Source organism: Giraffa tippelskirchi, chromosome 5 (assembly GCF_054371585.1).
Source record: "Giraffa tippelskirchi isolate mGirTip1 chromosome 5, T2T-mGirTip1v1.2.pri, whole genome shotgun sequence".
NCBI classification, from domain to species: domain Eukaryota; kingdom Metazoa; phylum Chordata; class Mammalia; order Artiodactyla; family Giraffidae; genus Giraffa; species Giraffa tippelskirchi.
The window spans coordinates 61,214,760-61,232,325 of record NC_137279.1 but is presented as its reverse complement, the minus strand read 5'-3'; the positions used below and the strand labels follow the sequence as shown (position 1 = coordinate 61,232,325).

The window sequence follows — 17,566 nt, the reverse complement described above, 5'->3', positions numbered from 1 at the left end:
CTACAGAATTGAGGCGGGAGAGTTGGAAATGGGGCAAATTGAAATGCCATAAAGCTCACTGTTCTCATTGAGAGTCCACAATTTTTTTACAATTTTTTTTTTTTAATAAATACTCTTCAGGATTGCTGCCCATGGTGGTTAGTTTTCAGAATTTTGGAAAAATTGGCTTTTTTTTTTGGTGGAGAAAAAAATCATTTTTCTGTTCCTCAAGATGACATCCATTTTTAGCAAACATTGCTGGTATTTACATTGTTGGTATTTCTGCTAATCTCTTACATTATGTTGATGCTCTGCTCCCTAGCTTTGGTTTTTTATCTATCATCTGTACCCAGGACTTACAGCAAAGCACAGCTCCCAGGTATCTGGAGCTGTACTTCTCTATGTACACCTATAGTAAGAGCCCTTGCCTACCACTATTTGCCCAGACAGCTCTTGGTTCATGTATAACTGATGTATAAACTTGAAAGCCTATTTCCCTGAGCTCTCTTTGGCTCAGGTTGGACTTTATTGTAGCTATACCCTTAGTTCCTCCCTCCTTTTCCCAGATTTCCTTCCTGACTGTACTTCATTCAAGTTATGTCTTCTGACCTGTCACAGGTATCTAAATCCTTCCTCAGCTGTTTAAAGTTTTCTACTGCCAAATTCATAACTTAGTGCTTAAGCTGAGCTGTATTTTTAGACATATTTCTTTTTGAACTATTCAGTGTTAATATTTCACTTTATTACGTATAATAATTTAATTTCATTCAGAGTAAATAAATTAGAAGAAATTTAACCTGTATTAAATAGATATTATGGCTAATTTTAGTAATTTTACATAATGGAAATATTAGCTGTTAGCCCTGTTCATACTGATTCTTCCATCTCAAATTACTGTTTACATGCTTCAGGCTGAGTTCTAGTTATAATATCTGATTTCATTCACATATTTTAAAATATTCACCTATGTCTGTTTTCTTGTTTATCTGGATCTTATGCAGTTGCATTTTATTGTTATTTTTAATAACAGTTTCTGCTTTCCACTGTATTCCTAACTATTGAGTGCCACATTTTATATATGGAAATAAGTAGAAATAACTTGAAATTCAAATAATTTTACCTCAGAGATCCTTTACTTTTGTTCTGTTGCCTATTTAGCACTCTGATGTCCTTAAGAACAACTTTTATATTTTTTCAGCTTTTCTAGTTGTTCTCAGTGGGACAATGAGTACAATTACATAATCTATAATTAATAGAATTTCATCAGTCACATAATATTTATATATCTGTTTACCTTCTTGTGTTTTACAGCAAATTGTGTCTTTCCTAACGGCAATAGCTTTATCTTATCCATTTTAGATGCCCAGCATCCTGTATGTTGTAACTGTTCTCCATATACACATATTAAACTGTCAATGAAAAACCAGTGGACTAAGATGGTTGCGAATAAATAACAGGAAATCCAGGAAATGTGATAAGCACTCTAGGCAAATAGCAGCATCCAGTAACTTATTGCAGCCTGAAAGATCTGATATGAAATTCTGCTGCTATAAATTCACTAGCTTTCAGAATTCTGTGCAAGTAATAAAAACTCATCAATTTCATTTTTTTATGTAAGATGAACTAAAGTTGTTTCAATGAGAAAACAACTGAATTGACATAAAGTTCCTAGCAAACTAAATAAATAACGCATGAGTGCTCAAACACTGAACTTTTATTATTGTAATTATTATTACCTGATATGTGTACTATGCTAGAACCCAGCCTGTAGGTATCAAGTGGCATGTGAGCAGGAATTTGGGGTTGAAGAATAGGATAAACAAGGCTAGTTGAGCTAATGCTTCCAATACTTAAAATGACTAAATTGGCTATATCTCTTATAGAGATTAAATTTCTTCTAATTCTTTCTCACTAGTCTTATTCTCTAGTGAGTGAGTATTTTTGTGCTGTTGTTTTCTGGGAACTTCTCAAGAATTCCTATCTCTCTTTTACTATATTCTAGACAGGAAAAAGAAATCCAGTAAAATTAAGAATGCTTCATAATTCCTTAGTGAACTTTTCTCTTGATCCCTCAAAACTATTAGTGGGTACGCTTTTACTTTATGATTGGCAATGAGTAAGGACATACAAGCCAAAGTACCCAAAAGAGACTAAACCTGTGTAGCAGACACATGGTTTTGCTGCCCAGCATTCATCCCGTATCTGCCAGTCGAACTGTAACTTGGGGATATCTCTTGGGGAATTTCTCTTCTCTTGTTGAAACAAAGCTATTTCAGTGACATTCATTCCAATCTCAGATTCAATGCCAAGGTTTCAATTAAACACTTGGCCTCAGGGACTGTCATACAACCCAGTTCAGCCATGGCTAATTTTGAAAATGTTTAGTGGGAATCTGGAAGAGCAAGTTCTTTACTCTCCTCTCTGTGGTTTTAGAAGTGAAATATTCTCTCCCCACTGGACCTGAGCAAGAAAGTTTTAGGCCACAGGAGCTTATAGCAGGCAACTGCTGAAGAAATCATTTTGAAAGGCATAGGGGAAAACTGGAAAGAAATTATTACTTTTTAAAATCTTCACCAGGTAACTTCTTACCTGATTTAACTTTTGGTTTTCTGTTTGTGTAAGCCAATCAATTACCACTATACTTTAAGCTGGTTAAATTGAGTTTTTGTAAATATATCTGCAAACTCTTAGTTAACTTTCAAATAAAATAATTCTAAATAGCACATTTTATGTTTCTTTGATTTATAAATATATTCTTTTCTTTAAATGGCAGATACAGACGTTTGATTAGTAACCAAAGTGTAAAGCCATTTATAATGGTTTTCATTTGTTGAAGATCATTTAAAGGACTTCATTGTGTAAGTTTTTCTCACTTTTGTAACTTCAACTTAATTTTTTAATGACATGTTAATAGCAGTTACTCAACAAAAATTTTTTTTAATGTTTGAAATGGTACATTTTATGTTATATATGCTTTTCACAAGAAAAAAAAATCAAAACAAAAAGTTTCCTAATGAGTGGAGAAAGTGAAAAAGGATGAGCATTGAAGGAAAGTTACAGGGCTCAAAATAGCCTGGAGTTAAAACTTCCCTCAGGGTCCTCCCCACCATTCTATACAAAACAAAGAACTCTCTCACCTGAAGAAAAAATGGACATTAAAGTTGATTACACCCAGCTCCCAGCCAGTCCCAGCCTCCGGCTGATCTCCTGAATTCCTTAACCTCAGCATTTAAGAGATAACTAATCCGAACAACCTTGGAGAAGAACAGGCCCCCTTAAGACAGTAGATTTCCACATATATGCCTATATATATACTTACTCTTTTCCTGGGTTAGTGCAGCAGCTCACTAATCTGACTGCTGCCCCTTCTCGCCTGATTAAAGGTGATCTGTTGTTGTAAAGTGACGGTCTGATTCTTTCTCCCAACCTCGCTTTCTCTAATTCCCTTACCCTACAAACATAGGCTTTGGGGACTTCAGGGTGGAAAAGAAGTCTGCAGGTGTCATTTTAGTGGAATCTAAATAGAGAAAGGACAATGGGGGCTGCGACCTTGGTGGGTTTTCTTTGTCCTCCCCTCCACTCTGAGCCCAGGCGTCCACAATTTCCCACCACCCTCACTGTTCTGGAACACCAACCTTAGATGGACGAAAAGATGAGACCCCTGATGGCCTGGAGTCAGCAAGTTATGGGGGCCAGGGTGCTCGACTCCTTGAAGAAAGGAAGCCTCCAGCCCCAAGGAGTCGGCAGCTCTTTCACAAGCAGCTAGCCAGGCCCGCATGGATTTCCCAGCAGCTTCATCTTCATAGAAGTGGGAACACGCGAGGCTGAGACCACGTGCGTCCTCCGACGTCCCAGGGCGCAGCCTCTGATGTCACGGGTCACAGGTCATGACCTCTTACGTCGCAAAGCGCGCTTGCTGTGTGTGTCACGTCCTTATGGATCCATGTGGATAGGCAGCTCTCGGTTTCCACACAGTGTGGTGCTCAGTTTGGTGGAGTGTGGTGCTTCTGCGAGGAAGCTGTTCGTGATGCCGGCTAGTTCCTGGCACGGGTGCCTGGTGGAGGCCAAGGGGACCTTTCCCGCCATCCTGTGTTCTCCTCGGGGCCACAGCATTCCGGATGGAGATGCCCACTGGTGAGCCCTCGTGACCCCTGCAAAGTAGATTGTTCTTCAAAGAGGATTCCGAGCCCAACTCAAATCCCAGTCTCTGCTGAACCAGCCTCTGATGTTATTTGCATGGGATCCGGTGGTCTGGACGAGGTTCCCTGCCCTTGGGTCTCTGGGACGCTGACCCTGGACCAAACTTAGTCCTGCCCTAGTTCTCCGCAGGTGGCTGCCGTGGGGGACGATCGGACAGGGCGAGGTGGGCTTGGGGAAACGCTAATAGGACAACCAGAGTGACCGTATGTCTCTCTTTTCCCTGCTCACCTAGGGAAGGCGTGTCTCCTGGAACCCAAGCACAGGCAGGTGAGTTTCCTGTGCCTTTCTGTGCTCATGGCTCGGTTAGAAGACACCGGCCATAGAACCGCATTCTCATCGAGATCCACTGGGTCTGGTTCAAACCGGAGCCTCAGAAAAACACAAAAAGCACACCGCAACTGGTAGATGCATTTCACATTTCAGCAAATATCTTTGAGTGCTGTTTGTGTCAGGCCTTGTTCTTAGCCCCAGGCATGCAGTAATGCACAAGGATGAAACTGGGCTTTTATCAGGATGAGTGTGAGAAGGAGGGGAGACAGACAAAAATACGTAAACCAAAAGTGCTGTGTCAGGTGGTGATGCTTCCTGTTAAAAACAATGTAGTGAAGGCAGAAGGGAGGACTGACGGTAAGGAGTATTCACCTTAATTAGTAAGATCCAAAAGACTGCATTAGTTGATGCCTGCCTGCATGCTCAGTATGATAGATAAATAAGTTGTTATTATTGTCTAGTTGCTAAGTCGTGTCTGACTCTTGCGACCCCATGGACTGTAGTTAGCTAGGCTCCTCTGACAACGGAATTTTTCAGACAAGAATACTGGAATGGGTTGCCATTTTCCTCCTCCAGGGGATCTTCCCAACCCAGGGATGGAACCCGTGTCTCCTGCTGTTTCTGCTTTGGCAAGTTGATTGGTACCACCTGGGAAGTCCATAGTGTTCTAGTAAAACATGGTATGTGATGTACCGGCCCTATCCCTAAATTCAAGATTTTTTTTTTCTGAAGTAATGCCCTTTATCTTGCTAAGAAGGATATTATATGCAACACTATTAGTTCTGTTATTTATTTAGATGTTACAAAATGTACTGGGTATTGACAAGAAATAAATTATGTATTACTCCAAAGAACACTGATAATTTATGAATTTCTATTAATCCCATTTTACTCTATTTTATTGAACTTGAGAGCTGTGACCTATCTAGAGATTTCAGTTAAATTGAGCTAATTAAAGCTTGGAAATAAGAAGGGGGAAAATGGCATACATGTAAATTACTTAATGCAAATTTAAACTAATGAGTAAAGCAAATTTAGAAGTGTCCTGTTTTTATACACTTAATACACTGTTGTCTCTTTGCCAGTACAGTAAAGTCACAATTATAATATCTATTAAAGAGTGTTTTTTTTTGAAATTTGACTTTTATACATTTTAATGTTTAGAGATCCAGGATAATTTTAATAGAAATACTTTCTTTTGAATTTTTCTGATGGACTACAGTTTATCTTAGGGTTATATGCTGTAAAACTTACTTTGTTATGTATCTGTGTTTTATTTTTAGTGAAACAACTTTGTAGTTGTTTTTAATCTGTAGCACAACATATATGTATGCTTAAAATAATAATTTTATTACATAAACACAGTTAGTAAAATGGGGACATGCAGAAAGAAAGGGATGGAATAAAATAAAGTTCATTGAAAAGCATATGGAGGAAAATGAGAAGAACAATGGTAAGCTAAGAATTAAATATATATTTAAATGTCTTGAATATTTATATGTGGGTTTGTATATGCACAGACACATACATATATGCATGTGTGCATGTGTGTATGAACGTGCTGAGTCGCTTCAATCCTGTCTGACTCTTTGCAACGCTAGGGACTATGGCCCATAAGACTCCACCGTGCATGGGATTCTCCAGGCAAGAAAACTGGAGTCAGTTGTCATTTTCTTCTCCAGGGATTTTCCCAACCAGGGATGGAACCCGTGTCTCTTTAAGTCTTCAGCACTGGCAGGCTGATTCTTTACCACTAATAACACCTGGGAAGCCAGGAAAAAAAAAAGGCTATTAATGGAAATCTAGGTTATGATAATATGTTTAAATAATGTATATATGTGTATGCATGTGTACACATGTAAAGATATGCACCTATGTGCACATACATATGCATGCATGTGTACATATATACATGTGCGTGTATATGTACGTTTGCACATATGCATATATACACCCACAAATATATACATTATTTAAATGTATTATCATAGCCTAGATTTCTGTTAGTAGAATTTCTTTCTTCTGGCTTTATTGAAGTAAAATTGACAAAAATTTTATTTACTTAAGGTGAATAACATTAATTAATATGTATACGTTGTAGAATAGTTCCCACAATCAACCTAATTAACACATATTTCACTTCCGATGGTTATTATCCTTTGTGTGTGTATATCTTTGTGGGGTGTGTGTGTATGTAGTGAGGATACTCAAGATCTACTGTCAGTAGATTTCAAGTATATAGTACAGTAACATGAACTATAGTCACCGTGCTGTTCATTAAATCCCCTGCTGTTCATTAAATCCCCTGAACTTACTCATCTCATAACTGAGAGTTTGTACCCTTTGACCAGCATTCCCATGTTTCCTCCATCCACCAGTCCCTGGCACCACCATTGTATGAGTCTGGCTTTTTTAGATTCCACACCTAAGTGAGATCATATGGTATTCGTCTTTTTTTGTCTCCCTTTTTTCACTTATCATAGTGTTCTCCAGATTCATCCACATTGTTTTAAATGAAAGAATGTTTTTCTTTTTATGGCTGAATAATAATCCATTGTTTATATGCATGCCACAATTTTTTTATCCCTTTGTTTGTTGTTGGACACTTAAGTTGTATCTGTATCATGACTGTTGTGATTCATACAGCAATAAATATGGAGCTATACATATATATTAGAGATACACATTTCACTTCTTTAGGGTATATGTATACCTAGATATAGGATTGCTGTATCATGTGGTAGTTTTACTTTTAAAGAAATTTCCATTCTGTTTTCTATAGTGGCTATAAGAGTTTACATTCACATCAACAGAGTACTGGTTTCCTTTGTCTCCATATCCTCAGCTATACTTGATATCTCTTGTCTTCTTGACAATAGCTATCATAATGGGTATGAGGTAGTTTGACTGTGTTATGACTTGCATTTCCCTGATGATTAGTGATGCTGAGAACCTTGTGATATACCTGTTGGCCATTATTATCTCTTTGGAAAAATGTCTATTTGGGTCCATTGTCCTTTTATAAATTGGATTATTTCTGTTTTTGCTTTTGCTATTGAGTTGTATGAGTTCCTTATATATTTTAACTCTTTCACCCTTTATCAGATACGTGGTTTACAAATATTTTCTCCCAATATATAGGTCACGTTTTAATTTTTGTTGATTATTTCCTTTGCTGTACAGAAGCATCTTAGGTTGATGTTGTTTCACTTGTTTATTTTTACTTTCTCTGCCTGTATTTTTAATGTTTTATCCAAAAATCATTCAGTGCAGTTCAGTCCCTCAGTCATGTCTGACTCTTTGCAACCCCATGGATTGCAGCACACCAGACTTCCCTGTCCATCACTGACTCTCGGAGCTTGCTTGAACTCATGCCCATCAAATTGGTGATGCCATCCAACCATCTCCACCTTCGTCCCCTTCTCCTGCCTTCAATCATTCCCAGCATCAGGGTCTTTTCCAATGAATCAGTTTTTGGTATCAGGTGGCCAAAGTGTTGGAGTTTCAGCTTCAACATCAGTCCTTCCAATGAATAGTCAGGACTGATTTCCTTTAGGATGGACTGGTTGGATCTCCTTGCAGTCCAAGGGACTCTCAAGAGTCTTCTCTAACACCACAGTTCGAAAGCATCAATTCTTCTGGTTTCAGCTTTCTTTACAGTCCAACTCTCACATCCATACATGACTACTGGAAAAACCATAACTTTGACTAGATGGACCTTTGTTAGCAAAGTAGTGTCTCTGCTTTTTAATATACTGTCTAGGTTGGTCATAGCTTTTCTTCCAAGGAGCAAGCATCTTTTAATTTCATGGCTGAAGTCACCATCTTCAGTGATTTTCTCCCATGTTTTCTTCTAAGCATTTTATGATTTTTAGACTTTGTATTTAAGTATTTAATCCATTTAGGGTTTAATTTTGTTTAATCCTAATGTAAGATAAGGGGCCAATTTCATTATTTTATGTGTGTGAATAGTCAGTTTTCCTAACACTATTTATTAAAGAGAGCATCTCTTTATCTTTGTTTATTCCAAATCAGAAAGGACAAGTTATTAATAAATAGTCCTTGTTTGTAGATTATGTATATAGAAGACTTTAGAGTACACACACCACAAACTGTGGGCCCTAAAAAATGAATTTTGTCAGGATACAAAACTAACATACAAAAGCATCAGCTACATTTCTATACACCTGCAGCAAGTTACCAAAAATAAATTAAGAAAACAATGGTCATATGTAATAGCAGCAAATAGAATAAAATACTTATAACTAAATTTAACCAAGGAGGTAAAAAATGTATACACATAAAGCTATTATGACTTTGATGAGAGAAATTGAAAACACAAGAAAATGAAAAGATATCCCTTGTTCATGGATCAGGAGAATTGTTAAAATGCCCATACTACCCAAAGCAATGTACAGATTCAGTGTAATCCCTATCAAAATTCCAATGTCATTTTTCACAGAAATAGAAAAACAATCTCAAAGGTTCTATATAACCACAAAATCAAGCAATCTTGAGAAAGAAGAACAAAGCTGGAGACATCACACCACCTGATTTCAAACTACATGTCCAGGCTTCAGCAAAGCTACCACATAGTAGCTGCCTTGGCATCCATTTTGTTTGATCAAGCAACCAGCAGTAACCTCAAACTGGCACTAGCTCCCGCTGCAAGCATATTACCTAGGTAACAGCCTCCAGAGTCACAAGCAAATATAAGTTCCTGATACAACATACACAAAGTCTTTGTGATCAACAATATCCCCCTACTTCTTAGAGCCTTCCCTTTATGTGTTCTTTAGGTAAGACCTCCATCGGGCTTACCCAAACCCTGCTATTTAGTTTGAATTGACCAATCTGGCCTTAATAGAGGAACCCCCAAGCACCCCACCCATAGACACTGATCAAGTCATGTACCCCAAGTTTGCACTCTGACTTGTCTTCCTGGGGCCGCCCTTGAGGTAAGTGAGTTACTTTTCTATTATAGTTCTTCCTGTGGTTTGTTGTTAAACTGTGACTCACCTTCTCTGGATCCCTGTACTCCACTTAGTGTTAATTTGATAAGTTCATAACACTCTCTTACAAAGCTGCAGTAAAGCAAAACACTATGGTACTGTTATAAGAACAGAGAACAGACACCTAGACCATGGAACAGAATAGAAATCCCGGAAAAAAACTCATGAACATATAGTCAACTACTCTTTAATAAGGGCACCAACAATATTAGTAGAGTTTTTGAATTAAAGAAAATAACCCTTTATTTTAAAGAAAATTATAATAATAGTTTTAAATGCCAATAATTCTCTGTGGTTTGGATTGCTTTAACTCATAGCTATCTGTCAGTTAATTATACATCATCATTTTAAATTTTATAATAATTTCTAATTAAAAATAGTTTTAATGTTTGTCTCTGTCCCATACGTTGTCTGTTTCCTCTGGAATCTCCTTTGTTCAGTGTGTACTTTATTCTCTTTATTCTTTATTTGATGTGTATTTTATCTGCATGACTGTTTTATCCCAGACTTGGGGGATTTTTAATAATTCCAGTTTTACAAATTAAGAATCAGATTGATTATTACATATAGCTGTGGTAGACCTTGTTTGAAGGTAGGAAAGTCTTTCCCAGTTAGAATGTAGAAGACCAACTGTACATTTTTATTAAATTATTTTTATCAATATAATGAAGTATGTTTTCTCTCCTATGAAGAAGAGCTCATATGAACTTGAAAATGATTCTACTTCTGCTTCATTGACTACACTAAAGCCTTTGACTGTGTGGATCACAACAAACTGTGGAAAATTCGTAAACAGATGGGGATACCAGACACCTTACTTGCCTCCTGAGAAACCTGTATGTGGGTCAAGAAGCAAGTTAGAACTGGACATGAAACAATGGACTGGTTCCAAATTGGGAAAGGAGTATGTCAAGGCTGTATATTGTCACCCTGCTTATTTAACGTCTATGCAGAATACATCATGTGAAATGCTGGGCTGGATGAAGAAAGCAAAGAAGAACTGAAGAGCCTCTTGATGAAAGTGAAAGAGGAGAATGAAAAAGCTGGCTTTAAACTCAACATTCAAAACACAAAGATCATGGCATCCAGTCCCATCATTTCATGGCAAATAGATGGGAAACAATGGAAACAGTGACAAACTTTATTTTCTTGGGCTGCAAAATCACTGCAGATGGTGACTGCAGCAGTGAAATTAAGAGATGTTGCTCACAGGAAGAAAAGTTATGACAAACCTAGACAGCATATTAAAAAGCAGAGATATTACTGACAAAGGTCTGTCTAGTCAAAGCTATGGTTTTTCCAGTAGTCATGTATGGGTGTGAGAGTTGGACCATAAAGAAAGCTGAACCCCAAAGAATTGATGCTTTTGAACTGTGGTTTTAGAAAAGTCTCTTCAGAATCCCTTGGACTGCAAGGAGATCCAGCCAGTCCATCCTAAAGGAAATCAGTCCTGAATATTCACTGGAGGGACTGATGCTGAAGCTCCAATACTTTGGTCACCTGATATGAAGAGCGGACTCTGAAAAGACCCTGAAGCTGGGAAAGATTGAAAGCAGGAGGAGAAGGGAACAACAGAGATGAGATGGTTGGATGGCATCACTGACTCAATGGACATGAGTTTGAGCAAGCTCCAGGAGATGGTGAAGGACAGGGAAACCTGGCATGCTGTAGTCCATGGTGTTGCAAAGAGTCACACGAACTGAGTGACTGAACAGCAACAACAACAAATTGTGTTTCTACTTTGTAATTTCTCTGCTTATATTATCCTAACTTTGTGCTGTTATCTTTATTTTTCCTTTCTAGGAATGAAATATAATTTAATACCAAAAGTGATGCACTGTTGTCTGAATTATTTTTCCCATCATGACTAAAATACTTGAATATATGAAAATGCTTTTGGGTAAAAATCCTAATAAAAGTCAAATAGTTTAGGTTTTATCTATATAATCCCATTGAACCTTAATCACAAACATAATATTTAGATAATTTAAATAATTTCCAAGTGACTACTGTTTTGTGAACCTCTGCATGTTTGCCTTTCTGAAAATAAAATATGCATTAAATAACATTTTTTTCTGCTTTTTGAAATACTGTGTTACCATTGCTCATCTGTAAAATAGTAATGATAATTTTAATCATATTACCATGATATTTCCTTTATTTAATTAAAATATTTTACTTAAATTATTTTTCTTTCTTCTTAAGGCCCTATTTTCAGGCATTTTGGTTTTAAGTTACAATAATATATGTTCACAGGCAGTTGGCAGCATGGTAAATTGCTTTTAGAAGGCTAAAAATGTTTTTATTTTTCAGTATTTAAATACTGAAAATATTGTTTGGTAAATTCAGTGGCATTGCTTACTTTGTAAAATTTACATTTCATTTTTCATGCATTAAGGGTAATCACACTTGAATTTAATATAATTACCTATTTATTATAAACTTAGGTTGAGCCCTGAGATTCAAATATATTCAAACACACATTACTTTGAGACATATTCATTTTGCTGAATATAAAGACATCAGTTATTCCATGAATAATGTTTGATGTATATTTCAGTGATAGCCTACTTATTCTATTTGCTTACTACCTGTAAGTTATGATCCTTCATTGACAGTCATTCATTAAATTATTTATATTCTGTTAAATATTTTGAACATGTTGAATGACTTAAGGTTTTACAGACTACTGAAGTAAGGTAAAGAACGACTAAATTCAGGGTTCTACTTACTTATGCTAAAGGACTATACTTAAAAACACATTTTACTTTTTATCACTCTCTCTCAACATTTTCAAGAAGACTTATAAAATGGCTTTTGTACATTCTGAAGTTGAATAGTACAGTCAAGGAGAGAGTCTCTTTATTTTGTTGACAGACCTGAAGCTCGAATTCAAATAAAGAGAAAGAGCTTCTTCACCTACCTATTAGAAAAATAGAAAAACAAAATCTCAGTAACATAGAAATAGTATGTATATTCTAGAAACTGGGGTAAACAAGAAACAAAACCAGAAAGTCAATCACCATTTTTAAATATCCAGTCAAGGGGATGAGACTCACAAAGCACAACTTTTAGGTTGCGTGCATTTTTTCAATTGACATTTATCATACACTGCATTAATTTGAATGTTGTTTTGATGCAGCAAGAAATCCTTAAAGAACTACAGAACATTCATTCTTAGTTACCTGAGACTGCATTATATACAGCACATACTTAGAATAGTACCCTGAAGACATTGTATGTATTTTAACTAAATGGCCTGGGAATAAAAATAGTCACAAATCTACTGTATACAACTGGTCATTTCATAGTACACTAAGGAAGTTTTTGACATAATTCTAATACCTTTTTTCTTGGGATGCTATATTATGACAGTTATATATCACTTGATTTTCCAATACTTTTAAAAGTGTATTTTATATTAAAATCTTAAAACCTGCACATACTTATGACAGCAATATTGATAATTAAATATGGAATCTAAGGGGTTTTTAAATCTTCAAATCACAACAACCTGGAATATATATATTATATATTAATAATTAAATTGATATATTAAATATTAATCATTATATATTAATACCTGTCTTTATCTCATGTTTGTTTATTCAATATCTAGTTAAATATACTTGTTGGTGGAATATTCAGAGTTTTTTATATAGTATTACAACTGTAAGTTCTAGGTTTAACAATAAACTTGTATATAAATGATTTTTGTTAAACTGCAAAGAGAATATATAAATACAATCCCAATTGTTATTACTGATCCCAGACATTACAGCCAAAAATTTTATCAAAAATTAGAAAACATGTTTGAAAATAAAGGATATGAGTATAAGAGAGATGATCAATAGGTATAAATCGTAAATAGCTGTCAGGTGAGTGCTGCATTTCAAATACTTTGCCAGGTGAATAAAATTTCACTTGGCAAGTTTCAAAAGCACCTGGTAAAGGATGCTAAAAATGGAAACCAGGCACACTTCACACTTTCTATCTCAATTTGGTAAAGTACATTTGAGTGAAATGTAGAAATGAAGTAGAAATCTCATAGCTCCTTGCTATGCTGTGGGTAAGTAAAAATATAAAGTGCAGAACCTCAGGAGATGCAATGCATTTCAAATTAAATGCAGGGTCTTCATGTGTGGAAAATGGACAGGTCTGACCCAGTATTTTTTAAACTTTAGCTTATCTTATAAACACTCAGACATTTTATCATACGGAAAAGGAATTACCTTTTCTATAGCATTTCCTTCAGAAACCCTTCATCTCAATTCCTCACTAAGAACGTTTGCAAAACATACCTACTAGACCAGTAATGTCTACAATATTTATAAGTAAATATTTCATTTACGGAAGAAAAGACTTTAGTTCTTAAGAAGACATGGAATTGTTCTTACTTGTGTTCAACAGCTCCATTTCATAGTTGGTTGTCCAAATGTATTATGTGATTTTATGTTATTTTTACATGATATGAATCATTGATGTCTAAAAGAAAATATATTTGATTTAATTTGTTTATAAATTTTAGTATTGGGACTTTACTTTCTAGTCATGATATTGTATGATTTTCAGAAAAGGAATTATGTTTTATCTCACATTATTTTCACACAGCCCTCTGAAGTAATCAGTTGTTATTATTCCCTTTGAACAGTTAAAATAGTTGTAACCAACAAAAGTTTTGTGTGACTGAATCAAAGTTAAACCACTTGTAAGCAGTGGATGAGAGACATAAAAATGGTTTTCTGGCTGTTACTCTTATGCTGTTCCTTGCAAATACTTGAGCCAAGAAAAAACTAAGTTCTGTAAAGAAAAAAGAGAGGTAGTGGAATATTGCCAAGGAAGAATGAAGTTTTTAAAAAAGACTATCATTTTATATTCTTATCACATTTTATAAAAGTTTTGCCTTATAAGGCCAAATATCCAGAGGGTATAGCTTCCGTTAAATATTTTAGAAGTATGTTTGTATATTTAAAAAGCTGAACACTAGAGAAGTTAGGTAAGATAATTACCTTTATAATCAAATACCTATATCTGTGACATATTCATTGGTGGCAATAAACTACATGTCAGAATTAATTTGCACATTTAATTTAAATGTTCTGGATATAGCACAGGACTCTCAAAAGCTTTCATGTTTTAAAACTGTATAACATGGAAATAGAATGGCATACTTGATATTTGTAAACTAATACGAAAATTAATAAAGTCAGAAAATGGTGAATGATTGACACATTCATCATATAAGGGTTCTTTATAAATGAAACAATGTAAAATTCCTGAGAGTCGCGGAAAAAATGCTTGAGCATCAGCAAGCAAATCAGCTTGCACAGGGATTGCTGTAAAGGGATTGATGTCTCAGCATTTCTCCTCTCAGTGGAAAGAGACCTATTCTCAAATTAAGCCTGGCTAAACAGATAAAGGTTGAACTTTTCAACTGCAAAGTAGGTATAGGAATTGCTCCCTTTTTTTTACTGAGACAAGCAGTAAAATTTTACTACACACATCGCCAATTGGGCTTTTCAGCATTAAATACCAGAGAGTCTATTGTGTGGTTGTCTGCAATATAAATGAGGGCTGCAGAGGGGAGAGGTAAACAGGCATCTCAAATGGTTCAGAGGAAGATGGAGAATCAAAAGTAGTAAAGCACCTGCTTTTCTTTGATGAGGTTTCTGACTTCTTGATATTTCAACTTTCATGTGACAGAAACACTATGTGAAAGGAGTGGAAAGAAAGGGTTGAATGAAACTTTGAAAAGTAAAAATGGAAGTTTGTATGTCTGGGCCAGATGTATAAAATCATTAGTTTTATCCCAGTGACAGAATTTTATGGAAAACGATAAAAGTTGCATAAAAGAATGCTGATAGCATCACTTTACTCTCTATTAGCATTAGTTTATATGTGTATGAGAGCGAATATGCACCAGGGAGAAGAAAGGATGGAGACATTTTTTTTTTTGACCATTAAGTTAATGGAGCTGATAAATGGAATTGTAACATTGACACTAAGTGACAGTCTTGTTCCTTTAAAATCTGCTGTTTCATTCTAGTTACTTCAACCTTGAATTTCTAATGTGTTCAGCTATTACATTTAATAGTTGTGTTTGGTGATTTTATGAGATTCCGAAGAATAATAAAAGAAATGCCACTTCTGCCTGAGTAAACTAAGTTAAAACACATTAGTGAAATTTCAAATCTGTATCTACATATAATTGTTGCAATTTCTTTAAAATAAAATCCATTTGATTTTTCAGACTGAAGATGAGAAAGAACAGTGCTAGGTAGCCAGTGAAGGAGAATTATTTCTTCCTGCATTTAAAGAAACAAGGTAGAGAATAAAATCTTTTTGTTTGTTTGTTTTCATTTAATTGTTCTTTTCCTGGGACAGCAAAACATATCTGTGTGTATACCTTCCTGGAGAGAAAAATGTGATCCCATTCTATATCTTTTCAAATATGTAAACCTAGCATCTATTAAAAAATAGTAACTAATACTTATGGCCTATATATATTTAAACGAAGAAAATTTAGCCACGTAATTTGGAAAGACTAAAAGTAAAATTTTTTCTGTCAATACTCTTGAAAAACATGTTGTTTGACATGAATGATAAGGACTGGATTTCTCTTTGTTGGACCTACTTGAAGTCCAGTCAAATTATTGATTAGGCATATAAGTTTTTGAGACATTTTAATTCTTTATCATACTTTTATATTGCCATAGACTTTTTGAAAATAAAATTGTAACTTTTAATAACATCAATAAAAATTTGTTGCCAGATTTTTTTACAGAAAAAATTAATTTTGAATCCAGGGGGAAAAGCTTATAGATTTTTGTATTAGAAAAAGAAAAACTCTGGCTTAAAAAAATGGTATCTTTTCAAAAAGAAAAAAAACAGAAAGAAGGAAAGGAAAGAGGGAGGAAAGGAAAGAAGGAGCCTATAGAGCAAAACTAATCCTTGAAGTTGTGCAATAGTAAGTGTAGATTATTCTTTTTCTAATTATAAAATTTTAGAAGATTCAAGTTCTTAAAAATATAAAGCCAACTATAAAAGTAAGTAAACAATCTCAGGGAACAGCTGTTTCCAAAAACTGCTTCTTTCATACCAAAAAATAAATAGAACAAAGGATTACTTTTGTAAAATTGACATGTTTGTAAATGCTTGACAGAGGTCAGGGGCAAGAGAGGAATTAATTCCAATTGATATCCATAGCTAGACGGGAATATTGAGACTCCATCCAACTGTTGTGACTGAAAGTAAATAGGATACATGAAAAGCATTTTAGAGAGTGCAACATTAAATAAACACAGGCTAATGCTGACACAGTTGATTTATAAGTAAAAGTTCAAGTTAATTTATACTTTGTCTTTTTTTCAAAGGACATCTTCAATTAATTATAGTCCTTGATTGTAAAACTACCTAGCATCAATGGATGATTTTATAACTTGGATATGTTTATTGATGAATAAATGACTCTGGGTATATAGCTCTCTCCTGGTTTTGAAGAGTGCTTCTCTGGAGTGCTTTTGTTTAGAATCTCTCAACTGGACAGTTAGTGTATGAAAAATAGATGCCAAGATATTGTCCAATCTTACTTTCACTTATTCATTCATTTATGTATATATTTATATATTTATACACTTTCAGCATGCATCCATAAGGGCTTTAGGAAAAGAATTTTAACCAGTCCTTCTATTACATATCATTATATAACAACTCTGAAACACAGATGTATACTAAAAAAATTATTTTAATTTTCTTACATGCTTCCTTACCATGGGCTGAGGTCAGCTGAGTTGCCGTTATGCTGTGGTTGGGTTGGAGTGGAGGATAGTGACTAGAATAAGCTGGCTTGCTGAGATGACTAGCACACTCCTTTGAATAGTGCCCCCTCCCAAAGTCACATCCTCCCACAATGTCAGAATGTGACCTATCTGGAAATAGGGTCATTACAGATCAGGGGGTCCCTGAATCCCCAAACTGGTGTCTTTATAAGAAAAGGGAGAGAGGTTCATACACAGAGACACAGAGGAGGCCCTCGGCCAAGAGCCACCATGCGAAGGTGGAGACAGAAATTGAAATGATCTGCATAATGGCCAAGGAAACCAAGG

At 35.3% G+C, this 17,566-nt stretch overlaps 1 long non-coding RNA gene across 1 annotated transcript in view; it reads left to right on the top strand.

Moving 5' to 3' along the window:
- Positions 1 to 3,876: 3,876 nt before the first annotated feature.
- LOC145504987 (uncharacterized) overlaps positions 3,877 to 17,566 on the top strand; it is a 190,042-nt gene continuing 176,352 nt past the window's right edge. Inside the window, exons 1-2 of the long non-coding RNA XR_014052673.1 lie at positions 3,877 to 4,113; positions 4,412 to 4,446. This is a non-coding gene — a long non-coding RNA (uncharacterized LOC145504987). The remainder of the gene's footprint in view (positions 4,114 to 4,411; positions 4,447 to 17,566) is intronic.